The sequence below is a fragment of the Crotalus tigris genome, unplaced genomic scaffold, assembly GCF_016545835.1.
Source record: "Crotalus tigris isolate CLP2741 ecotype Arizona unplaced genomic scaffold, ASM1654583v1 scf7180000018432.44079421565:4894166, whole genome shotgun sequence".
NCBI lineage: Eukaryota > Metazoa > Chordata > Lepidosauria > Squamata > Viperidae > Crotalus > Crotalus tigris.
The window spans coordinates 484,799-497,356 of NW_024096999.1; positions in this window are offsets into that span (position 1 = coordinate 484,799).

Genomic DNA, 12,558 nt, shown 5'->3' on the forward strand with positions numbered 1-12,558 from the left:
ATCTTGTCAGCTGGAAATGCTGGGTTTTCCCCAGTGAGAATTTATTTTGAACCTTACCAGCAGTGAACTTTAGAAATGCAGTCTTTCCTTTCAACAGCATCTCCTCTTTTTAGTGGTTTGCTGGGGAGAAAAAATATGTAGATTCGAAGAAAGAAAGTTGGTTCCACTATGACAGGGGTAGGCAATCTTGGCTCTTTTATGACTCGTGGACTTCAATTCCCAGAATTCCTGAACTCAGGAATTCTGGGAGTTGAAGTCCACGAGTCATAAAAGAGCCAAGGTTGCCTACCCCTGCACTATAGCATGCAAATCTTATGATCTCATTTACTGCCTGCAAATATTCAAGGGCCAGTATGTAACTACTTGAAATCTGTTTCATTCTGCCTTGCTTTTCATATTCATTCTGCATTGCCTTCCCAGCCGCCTTTGGAATTAATCCCATCTATTGTTAATTTATTTCCACGACTATCTGAAGTGATCCCACCATCAAAGCCAAGACTGGCAGGAAAATTAAGATTTTATAAAGGTTTTTCCTGAGTCTGTTAATTGTTTTCATCCAAGGTTCATTGACAGTTTCTCCTCTTCAGTGTTAATCAAGGTAAGAAGCATAGCAATACCTCTATTCCTGCGATGTTGACATGATTTCTAATTTTTAAAAAAGAAACGATCAAATCTCAACTCACTAATGTGGCGTTAAACTATCTCCACAATAAAGGAGTAAATAAACCATTCGGGCTACAATCCAAATGCAGTCGTGACTAGGTTGAAAGAAATAAAATTGCAAAGATCAGTCGTTTCCTGGTTTGGACTTCAACTCATTTTAATGCCCTCTCCCTAGTACAAATTAAAACCTCTGGCCAAATCTCAATTATTCTCTAGATTGTACATAACGGAATGCAATGTAAGATTATATATTTTTCTCACTGGGAGAGGAGGAAAGAAAGAAAGAAAGAAAGAAAGAAAGAAAGAAAGAAAGAAAGAAAGAAAGAAAGAAAGAAAGAAAGAAAGAAAGAAGAAAGAAAGAAAAAAGAAAGAAAGGAAGGAAGGAAGGAAGGAAGGAAGGAAGGAAGAAAGGAGATAAAACCTGTTAAATTTATGTGTTCAGAAGTTCAGACAAAGAGGTAGCATGCCCACCAACAGTACAACAACAACAATAATAAAGTTAGAAGGGACTTTGGAGGTCATGTAGTCCAACCCCCTGCTCAGGCAGGAAACCCTATACCATTTCAGACAAACGGGTGTCTGATCTCTCCTTAAAAACTTCCAGTATTGGAGCATCCACAACTTCCAGAGGGAGGTTGTTCCACTGATTAATTGTTCTCACTGTCAGGAAATTTCTTCTTAGTTCTAGGTTGCTTCTCTCTTTGGTTGAACTTGGCTGAAATATTGGGACAAGAATATGGATAGAGATGTCACAGATTATTCATTTGTGAAGTGAGATACTAACTGTGCTCTGTGAGAAGGAAACTCAAGCACAAGAGTATAAAAGTATAAGAGTATAAAAGAGAAAGAAGAAAAAACATAATCAAGCTTTCAAGGTATTGTTATTATATCCTCGTTTAACAGCATTCCAGTCAAATCTGTGTAGTCTATACCCAAGGTTTACCTCAATGGGCAGACATCAGAGTTGAACGCCTGACCACATTTCCCTTGACTTACTTATATACCTCAGGGATATTATATCCAGGCATTTAAGGTGCAGCCAACTTAATTTTAAAAATTAAATTAATTTACATACTGCCTTTATTAGTTTAACAAACAACTCAAGGTGGTGAACATATATAATGCACCTTTCTCCTTGTTCTATCCCAGCCTATGGGTGTCCTTGTTAAAGGCACAAGGACAAAACCCCTGTTGAGAAAATAGGCTGGAGACTCAAAAGAAAACAAACCCCTTTTAATATGGGTAACAAACCTGCCAAATAGTCCAGAAACAAAAGCAGCAAAACATAATCCAAATGGAGGAAATTGTCCACACGAAACACAACGCAAAACAGAAAAGTAGTCACTGGCAATACTAACAGAACATGATCCCATGAAGTACTTTGCAATAGTTGCCTTCAGCAACCAGCACCGTCCACACCTTCCCTTTTTATAAAGCAGTCCCAAGGCATTGCCTCTCAGTGCCTTCTCCTCCTCCCCTGGAGTTGTCGTATTGACTGCTGCTGATCTGCTCTCACTAATTGCCTGGGTCTACGAGCATCAATCATGTCCATCAGGTGTGAATCCTCCAAGTCTGACTCATTCTCCCCACACAGCTGAGCTTCATCCGTAACACGACTGGAGGGGCTAGGCTCTTCATCAGACCGTGAGTCCTGTAATTCATCAGAGCCTCCCTCTGACCCTGAAGGCCCTCCAAATGCCTCCTCCTCAGATTCCCCAGACTCAGCTATTGGGAATACAGGCTGGCACGGAATCACGACACTCCTCCTACTTCCCTCAAAGTTGTGAGGTGGGTTGGCTGAGAGAGAGAATGATTGGCCCAAAGTCTCCCAGCCATCTTTCATGCCTAAGAAGGGACTACAACTCACTGTCTCCTGGTGATTGGCTCAAAGTCATCCATCTGGGCTTTTTGCCTAAAGTAAGATGAGAATTCACTATCTCCTGGGATTGGCCCAGAGTCAACCAGTTGGCTTCCATGTCTAAGGCGGGACTAGATCTCATTGTCTTCTATTTTCTGGTACCTTCCCCAATAACATCTTCTGATTAAAGACGTATTTTGTATATTTTGTTGTCTTTTTAGCTAATATTTGCATCAAGACATCAGGAAGTGATTGATACCAATGACATCATTTGCTTCACTTGTGGAATGACATCATGAGACATACAACATTACTGGCTATCCCTTGGCTTTCCACTTCAGTATAATCACTGGGAGTCAGTGTCTACATATCTAGAAGATGCCAAAATTAGAAAAGGCAAGGAATTGGGGTCAAAACTAAGCAATCTCCTAGCTTTTCCAGCTAGGAGATTGTTAGTCTTTGGTTGACCACCAATGTTGAGGCCATAGTAGACTTAAGCTGACTTCATCTGGAATCAACCTCAAGGAGCTCTCCAAGGTCCTGACAGAGCCTCATTTTTAGCTAGCAGCTAAATTGCCTCACCTCATTTACTCTGTGAATACATCATTTCTTGCTAGATTTCTCAAAGTTAGCTAGACCAGAAAAATAATTTCCCCCCAAACATGGTAACAATTTTGTATCCAAATAACTAATTTGCAGCAGGTGAACTACTTCCATTAAGAAGATTAATAGCCACCCTAGCTCTGGTAGATTCGCACACAGACAAAGGATTGCAGACCTATGCAATTAGAATATTTTGAGTCAAGGGATATTTCAATCAATTAGGAATCTTCGCTGACATTTCCAGGATAGTACTTTTGTTGATGTGCCTTTTTTTCCAATTGCCTTTTTTTTCTTTTTAAATTTTCTCGAAAGCTTCCCTGGCCTTAATTATGTCTAACTTTGCAACCACTTTCAAGTAGTCAAAAGGATAGTTGTAATAGTGTGATCCAGGTTGCAAGTTCCTTTGTTTGGCCATCATCCCAGGCCAGCTTATATAGTATTTCGCTTCTTCAAATATGAAGACACCTGGCAATTTCTATTTCTCCCCAAGTTCTGAGTGCTGAACAGTCACTGAAATACATTGCTCTTGCTGCACTAAAAGGAACAGCAGGGATGTTTGTTACAGTTGTGCAGCTTCTAACAATTTATCTGCAGGCTCAATTAGAAATAAGAGATAAAGCAGAACAAGCCTGGCTGCTTTAATTAACGCAGGAGCTAAACCAGAGTTTGGGAGAGCGGTAAGCAGTTCCTTCTACCCCAAGTTAATTCTGAATTTGGCTTATGTGGTTCTACAATTTAGAACAAATGAGAAATGGTAGTTTTGCAGTTTCCCTGCTGTTCTTTGAAAAAAGTGCTCCAGTATGTTTTAGATCTACTTGAGACCTTGAATGCAGGCGTAGGGAGAAAAATAATTACTTCCCTTCTAAATGCAACCTTTGCTTTATTCTTTCAAACCACAGGGACAAACTAAAACTGAGTTAGCTTCTTCTAAAATGTGCAGGTCTCTGAATTTGCGAAAGTTGTAGAAATACGTGCGCCCAAATATATCTTTTAAGAAAAGGTAGGCTGACAATATGTATAGTTTAAGGAGAGTAGTCTATTGAAAACTGTAGGAGATGATCAGGTTAAACCTGAGGGAGGGGTCAAAAGTGTCATAAGTCATGAGTCCCTGCAAGCCCGCAAGAGATTTAAGTGCAGCCCACCTTGATTCTTAATTCCTGCTCACTTCCCTTGACCTAGTAGATCAAAATTTGTAGAGAGCTGAAGCTTGCAATAAATCTTTATACTCATTTGAACTATCTGGATCTCCTAATTTCCTCAGTGCTTGACAAAAACCAAAAATATTAGAAGTATGGGCAGAAAGTGGATTTTGGAAGGTACACAAGAACTGTACAAATTATAATGCATTATAATATAGTGCCCAGTCACTTAGGTGGCATATATAATTATATAATATATAATTAATTGATTGATTGATAGGAAAATGGGTGGACAAACTACTAAAAATGTAAGGCCCCTATGTAATAGTTGTTTGTTTTCATTTTTTTTTTTTTACAATTTTACAGAACATGTGAGGGGAAACAAGCATTTTGATACAATAGAAATTCTTCAAAATATATCCAGGACTATGTCATAAGTACTAATAAAGGAGAATATTTGTAGCTCAGGGTTGACACGAGGGGTCCTTGGTGCTCTCTGAGCTTGATTGTTTTCTTGCAGACATTTCATTACCCAAACTAAGTAACATCAGTGCTAAAAGGGAGTGGGATTTGCAAAGAGGAGGAGGAGGAATATGGGTCTTGGTGCTCTCTGAGTGAGTTGTTTTCTTGCAGATGTTTCATTACACAAACTAGGTAACATGTCAATGATAGTCCTAGCACTGGCACTAGCACTGATAATGTTAGAGACCTCATTATTATTATTATTATTATTATTATTCCTCCTCATGTCATAAGTCTGCATCCTTTGGCTAAGTATCTGTAGCTAGAAATTCTTTTCTCTTTCTCTAGCCATTCATCCATTTCATGTTTTTCAATCCTCATCACCTTCCAAATGTTTAGTGAAGCACTTCCATTCACAGGAAAACAAATTTCTGGTTTTGACTGGCCCCATTTATTCCTTCTTGAATATTAAATAGGTGGGTTCACCTCTTCTTCTTTCCTACTTTGGTAACCAGGTCCGTTGGATTATTGAAACAAGAGAGAACACTCTCCCCCCATTACACAAACACACACTTCTTTGTTCCTAATGGAGGAACAAAATTCATTAATCCAACCTGGGTTTTATTTGTTTGTTGACTGCAGATTGATGTTGAGCATTATAAACCTCCCCAGAGCTTCTAACAGGATTAAAAAAACAACAAAAGAGGAATTTGTTTCAACTGGGATGTTAATTTGAGGCTTCATTTGACTTGTATAGTTGGATAGTTGGACACCTGGCTTAATTTTTTGACAACCACAAGCTCTGGAAATATGGTTAATCTTTAAAATCAATATTGCATCTAGGAGACTGTGGGCGAAGTCTGCATATTTGCAACAATTTGGTCTTTTCCATGTACCGTTTTGTGAGTTATTTAGCCTTCTACGACCCTCCACAGCCCACCTGTCAAATCATTTTATTGCAGTCACAGACCAGCATAAAGAAAGCGGGGCCCAAACAATTGATATTTTTTTTAAAAAAACTAAAAATATTAACACAGAGATTACACAACATTAAAAAAAACAAGAAAATACACATGTACGATTTTTCTTTGGTCATTCTAGGTTGGCTGTATATTCATTATTCTTTAGTTTATGCTAGCAGTTTTATTTACTCTGATTAAGCTCAAGGTTTTTAGACGGAAAATGTTTCACTGAGAAGTCAGAGAATTATGAATGCTTGTTAAGAGGCACTTTAATTCATGCAATCAATAATGTATATTATTCTCCCATATTTGTTTGCTTGGATAACATTGGAGAAGGAGGATGAGAATCAAAAAAGAGATTTAATACTCCGAAGGAAACAAGTATTTGAAAGAAATAACTGCCTCTGGCTCACCATGCATAGACCTACGACTATTCTTAACAATAACACAAACAATAACACAAACTTAACAATAACACAAACTTAATAAAACTGTTCAAACTGTAGAAAATGGCAGCATACTCTCCAATTCTCCTATTTATAAAAAGACACTTTACAAAAATCTTTGTTGCCTTACATAATGCAGAGGAATTAGGCGATAAAGTTGGCAGAGACAGTTACATTGACTATTCTAATGAAAGAGAAGAATTTATCCAGTTTTGTTTCCATTTGGAAACCACTTCTGGATTTTGTACCCAAAACTCTCCCCCCCCCCAAAAAAAAAAGAAAAGAAAGAAAAAGAAACATTGATTTTAAGTTTTGACAACAAGAATGACCTTGTTTTTATAGAAATGGCTTGAAACATTTAGAAACGCAAAACCAAAAATGAAGATTGTAATATTTTTATATTCAGCTGCACTGAAAAAAGTCAGAAGTTGCTACTTTCTTTCCCTTTCTTTCTGCTCTTCTTTCTTCTCTAACTTATTCAATTTTTGTTTCTATTTAAATTGGAACTTAGAATAAGGTCCAGGGTCATCTTATTGGTGAGATGAGTCTCATGTAAATTTAAATAAAATTTAAACAAAGAGATAAACTTCAATACCATTTTTTTTTTTTAAAAAAAAAAGCATATTGCAGAGAAATTGATATCTCTCCTTGAAGAGCAAAATGGGAGAGCCAAAACACTTGCTTGTCCTGATAAAGATATATACAGCCTTAAAACTTGCAAGATATTTCAGTTGCAAGAACTGAGAAGCGAAACGCCTTCAAGGAAAAAACAAGGAAAGTCCAGTTGCCTTTTGAAAAAGCATATTTAGGACAATTGGAAGATACATTATTTATTGACACAGAAACTGAGCTATGATTTAGTTTTCCTTAGCTGCAACTTCTAGAAGAAATGATGGGGACTGTTGCCTGATTAATTGGGTTACCTTTTAGCAGAACAAAACTTTTTTTTTAACTCGGCTTTCAATTAATTCAGGAAGTCCCCCTTTTAATAGAAATTAGATTTATACACATGTCGTCTTTAGCAACATCCCCTGTTCCCTTCCACCTTTGTTTTCCTCCATAAATTCCTAACAAGTAGCAAAATGGTTTGAGTAAAAGTTACTCTTAGTGCGGACAAAAAAATAATGATGACCAACATCATTTTCCTGGTTAAGAGGGCTGCTTAATTGATTGATGGGTCCAATTCAACAATTACGTTCCCTCTTTCAATGGAAACCAAATTTGTGCAACTAATAAGAGTAATAGTAATGATCACCTGATTTCCCTGTTTTTTTGCACCACTGTCCATATGGAAACATCGCTGAGAATGTCCTTCAGAAAGTAACTGTCTGTTTTGCTAAATTTATTATCTCTTTTGCTGGCATTATCTCTGAATTATCAAAGCTTATTCAGGCTGAGAGCTTTTAGACACAAGTGTCTGACATCATGTTTTTAGCTCATCACCCCATTACCCATAATAAGAAAAAGTACTTCTCAATATGGTGATTACTTTTCCCTAGTCAGCCATTCTGCAGATATCAGCAGCCTTTATTCGCTGCTACTCGGGTTCAAAAAAGAAATTGTAGACAAGATGACCGTCCTAAATAGTCAGAGAGGAGGCTGATTGTCCAGCCCAAAGCAAATGACGCATCTCGAATTAAAAGTGGTTCTAAATTCAGTTCTTTGTCTGAACAAGCCTGCACCGCATTTCTTTGTATTTTTTCATCTTCTCAAGCAAGCATCTTGCTTTTTTCCCCTTCCATCTCCATAGCTACCAGGGTACAAGATGCAAATTACCGTTTCTGTTAATAAAACTTGATTCCTTTTTTAAAAAAAAACACCTTTGTGCAAACTACTTGTAGATCTTAAGAGCTGGGCTTCAGGCTCCAACAGGTAACCATGACGTGCTGATTTATTTAGTTTAATATCACGTAAACGGAAACTGTGAGTCCGAGAAGGGCATACTAGATAAGATGACTAGGTGCAGGGAAATCCAGATTCTCTTCTTAGCCAGGAAGGAAGGAAGGAAGGAAGGAAGGAAGGAAGGAAGGAAGGAAGGAAGGAAGGAAGGAAGGAAGGAAGGAAGGAAGGAGGGAGGGAAACAGAGGGAGGGAGGGAGGAAAGCAAGGAGAGAGGGAGAGAAGGGGGAGGGAAGGAAGGGAGGGAGGAAGGTTGGTTTCAGGAAATTGGAGAGTGAATTTCAGCATGCTATTTGTTTAGACAGCTTTTCATACTATCTGATTCAACAGGACTTGTTGCTACATCAATCTTTCTACCCTTATAGAATTAGTCCTCTGTTTATTGAATAAACCACCCCCATTTCTCCTTATTTTGCACTGTACTTTTGTTAATGGTCCCATCCCAAACAAGTGCAGTAGAAACCTTGACTACCAGTCTGGAACTTTTCCACAAAGTTTCACTCCCGAGAACATTGAAAGACAGAACAAGTGAGATGCAAATAGAGATAAGCTGAAATGTGACTTTTTAAAAAATATATATTTGTAGACATACTCAGATTTACTTTCCTCACTGTTTGCCCAGCTGTGAATCTGAATTGATTTTCAGCAAGTACAAAACACAAATGCACAGGCAGCAAAAGGTGTAACATGTTGGTTTTTTTAAAAATCTATTTATTAATGTCATTTTCTTTTTTCTTTGACTGAACACAGTTTCATCTTCTTTAAATTCACCTGAGTTCCCCATCACTTTGCTATATAGTTTTATTAAAGTTCTTGTTCTAGCATGAGAGACTCCATTCTCTCTGTTGCCTCTAGTTGTCCTTCCTTCCTTCCTTCCTTCCTTCCTTCCCTTCTCTGATTTCACTTAATTTCCTTTCTTCCCTCCCTCCCTTCTGATTTCATTTTCCTTCCTTCCTTCCTTCCTTCCTTCCTTCCTTCCTTCCCCCTTCCTTTTCCTTCATCTGATTTCATTTAATTTCCTTCCTTCCCTCCCTCCCTTCTCTGATTTTATTTTCCTTCCTTCCTTCCTTCCTTCCTTCCTTCCTTCCTCCTTCCTTTTCCTTCATCTGATTTCATTTAATTTCCTTCCTTCCTTCCCTCCCTTCTGATTTTATTTTCCTTCCTTCCTTCCTTTCTTCCTCCCTTTTCCTTCATCTGATTTCATTTTCCTTCCTTCCTTCCTTCCTTCCTTCCTTCCTTCCTTCCCTTCTCTGATTTCACTTAATTTCCTTCCTTCCCTCCTCTGATTTCATTTTCCTTCCTTCCTTCCTGATTTCATTTACTTTCCTTCCTCCCTCTCTCCCTCCTTCTCAAAAATGTAAAAAAATAAATAAATCTTGAACCCGATTTAAGCACTTTACCATCTTGCTTCTCCTTCTGCTTTGAACATATTTATACAGAATAAATCATATGAGTAGCTTGAAGAAGAAAACAATGCAGGTTTGTTATTTTTCTGAAATGAAGTGTAATAATTTAGAAAGTATTTTCATTAGCAGACCATATCCTTTGGTCATTAACCAATTGTTGAACACGAAATTTCCAGACAGTCAACTCAACTGAGAATAATTATGAATTGATTCCTCTTTCTTTCCCTTTATTGTTTAAAATACAACCAAATAATTTAAGAAAAGATTATTTCACTCCAGATGAACCTTCAGACATAATAGCAAAATCAGTAACTATGATACTTCCATTGCATAATACAGTTCTGGAAATGTTTATAATATTATCAAAACAAGGTTTCAAAATGAGCTATCATGCTTGTAAAAAAAAGAGGCACAATATTGTTTCACCGAAACTAATTGGAAATTTAGTTTTGACTAAAGCAGTTATTAATTCCATTAAGAATATGAAAGTCACCTTTTATCTTTCTTCCAGCTTGCTGTCATGCGTTATTTATTTAAGCTGAAATTAAAACCTGACAAATACCAGGAAAGTAGTTCATACCAGAAAAAAATATATATTCTTCTAGTATACAGCATTTATATAGAAATTTATTGTGTTGTTAGAGATGCATTTCTTATGTAAAAAGGAATGAATAATTCAAAGATGCATGTTTTACTCTTTAAGGCAGTGGTTCTCAACCTGTGGGTCGGGACCCCATTTGGGGTCGAACGACCATTTCACGGGGTCGCCAAACAACGCAGTCCGCCATTTTTTCCCCCTTTTCCTTAGCTGTGCTACTCCCTTTTATTCTATTGGCTTTTGAAAGCCAATAGAATAGACTCTCTTGAATAGAGTCTAATTCTATTGGCTTTCAAAAGCCAATAGGAATTGTCCAGGCTGTCTCTGCCCTGCTGAGCCCGCCAAAAGTCCCATTCTGCAAACGGTGCTGCACCAGTTGAGTAGTCCTCGACTTACGACCGGTTGGGGGGCGCGGCATTAAAAAGGTTGAGAACCATTGCTTTAAGGGAATATTCTATCAGGCGCTGTGAATGTTATAGAGAAATGTTATGATCACTGAAGTTACATATATGTGTCCCCTCGACCAACAGCCGCAGGAAATGTGTACAATAACATATTTAGACTATTCATAGATAAGATAACCTTTATTGTCATTTTTTTACTGTGGGCACAACGACACACATCAAAAATGAAATTTAGTTGCCCGCTCTCAAAGTGAAACACATACATGACACACACCTAAACATACTATATACAACATATGTATAAACCCAGAACCCTATATATATACATAACAAATGAATATTAATAGCTGTCCATCTTGAATACATAACGGAAGAGGAAGCTTGCGAGTTCACAAGGTTAATGCTGTATGGAATGAAACTCTGGCTGAATCTGCATGTTCTGCTTTGGATACCACAAAGCCCCCCCCTCCCAGAAGGGAACAAGGAAAACAGGTTGTGAAGAGGATGTGTCGTGTCCCAGACAATCTTGTGGACCCTGCTCAAGCAACACTTCTGTGCTATGTCCTGGATGGGAGGGAGGGAACTTCCAATGATCTTTTCCGCTGTCCTCACCACTCTCTGCACCGCCTTCCTGTCTGAAGCAGGGATGCTTCCAAACTAGACTGTGATGCTGTATGACAGGATGCTCAATTCACTTTGTTGTTGTATTTTGATCATTATTTTGATTACTTTATCACTGTTGAATCTGGGCTTCAAATTTTCCTAGAAGCAGAGGAACTTCTAACTATGTTTGGATGCTGAGCATTCAGGACCAAGGACAGATCAGGACTAGCTGGCGAATTATTTCCAAGTAATGCCGATAGTCCTTGATTTACAAACACAACTGAGGCCCAATATTTCTGTTGCTAAGTGAGACGATTGTTAAGTGAGCTTTGCCCCCATTTTACGACCTTTCTTGCCACCGTTGTTAAATATAACCTTTGCAGTTGTCCCATGCCTGCCTCTCAACTAGAAACCCACCACGTGAGATGCTGTCTCAGTATATTCAGCTATCAATCTGCTAATTCACAGATTAGGGGGTGCATGGGTGAAAAAAATAATAGAACCAGCTTATTGGACTAACATGACATCATCCTCTTCTTTTAAAACCCGTTCTGGAACTGCTATGGTCTCTTGAGATGAAAAATCGACAAGTTTGCAATGTCGCAATGTGCAAATCCCTCTTGGAAGCTGTGGAAGGGGGAAAACACAAACGTGGCCATATAACAACACGACGAACTTGGCCTCTGTTGCAAAAAAACCCCCGACAAAAACAAAAAACTGGGATTGGTGCCACCAGCTTAATGAGTTTTGTCCCAATTACCTTCATTATCTGTGAATGACAAAATGAACAAGTTTGGGTACATTTAGACCTAGATTAAATGTTTCTGGAGAAAGGAGCCAACATACTGGTGGATGTCTTGAAAAGACTGTTGAAAATCCCTTTTCTCTCCCCTCCTCCCCCCCCCCCCCGCTTTCCTTTCTTTTCACTATACTGTTTTCTGCACAAGAATTGAGGAGCAGACTGAGAGCGGCAGATAACGATGAGTGAGAAATTAAAGTTTTGCTATTACTGATGGCCGAGCTCTCTGCCAAATCAAGGGATCTGTACATATTTTACAGCAATGAAGAATGAGCATTTGTTCGTGTCAATTATTTTTAAATGAGGTGCAGTACAGATTTCAACATGATGGGTCACTCCCAAGAAACTCTGCCATGTCCAACAGTTTGATCTGCTTTGTACATGAGCTTTGGTGGATACTTCCCATGTTTGCTAGCAAAAAAACATTTACTAAATTGAAATTCTGGACTTGTTGTACAGGTAATCCTTGGTTTATGATTGCAGCTCAGCCCCAATTTTCCCTTGCAAAGGAAGATTGTTGTTAAATGAGAAGTGCCCCATTTTACAACTTGTTTTGCCACAATTATCTCCAAAAAGGTTCACGCCAAGGTCCTTGGGAAGGATTTGAAAGGTGGATAAAAAGTGCCAAATGCAATCTAAACATCTGGCTGATTGTGCGATGGACCATAATAATGGGGTCAAATCATGGGCATTAATAGAAGAGGCTCTGCTATTTGT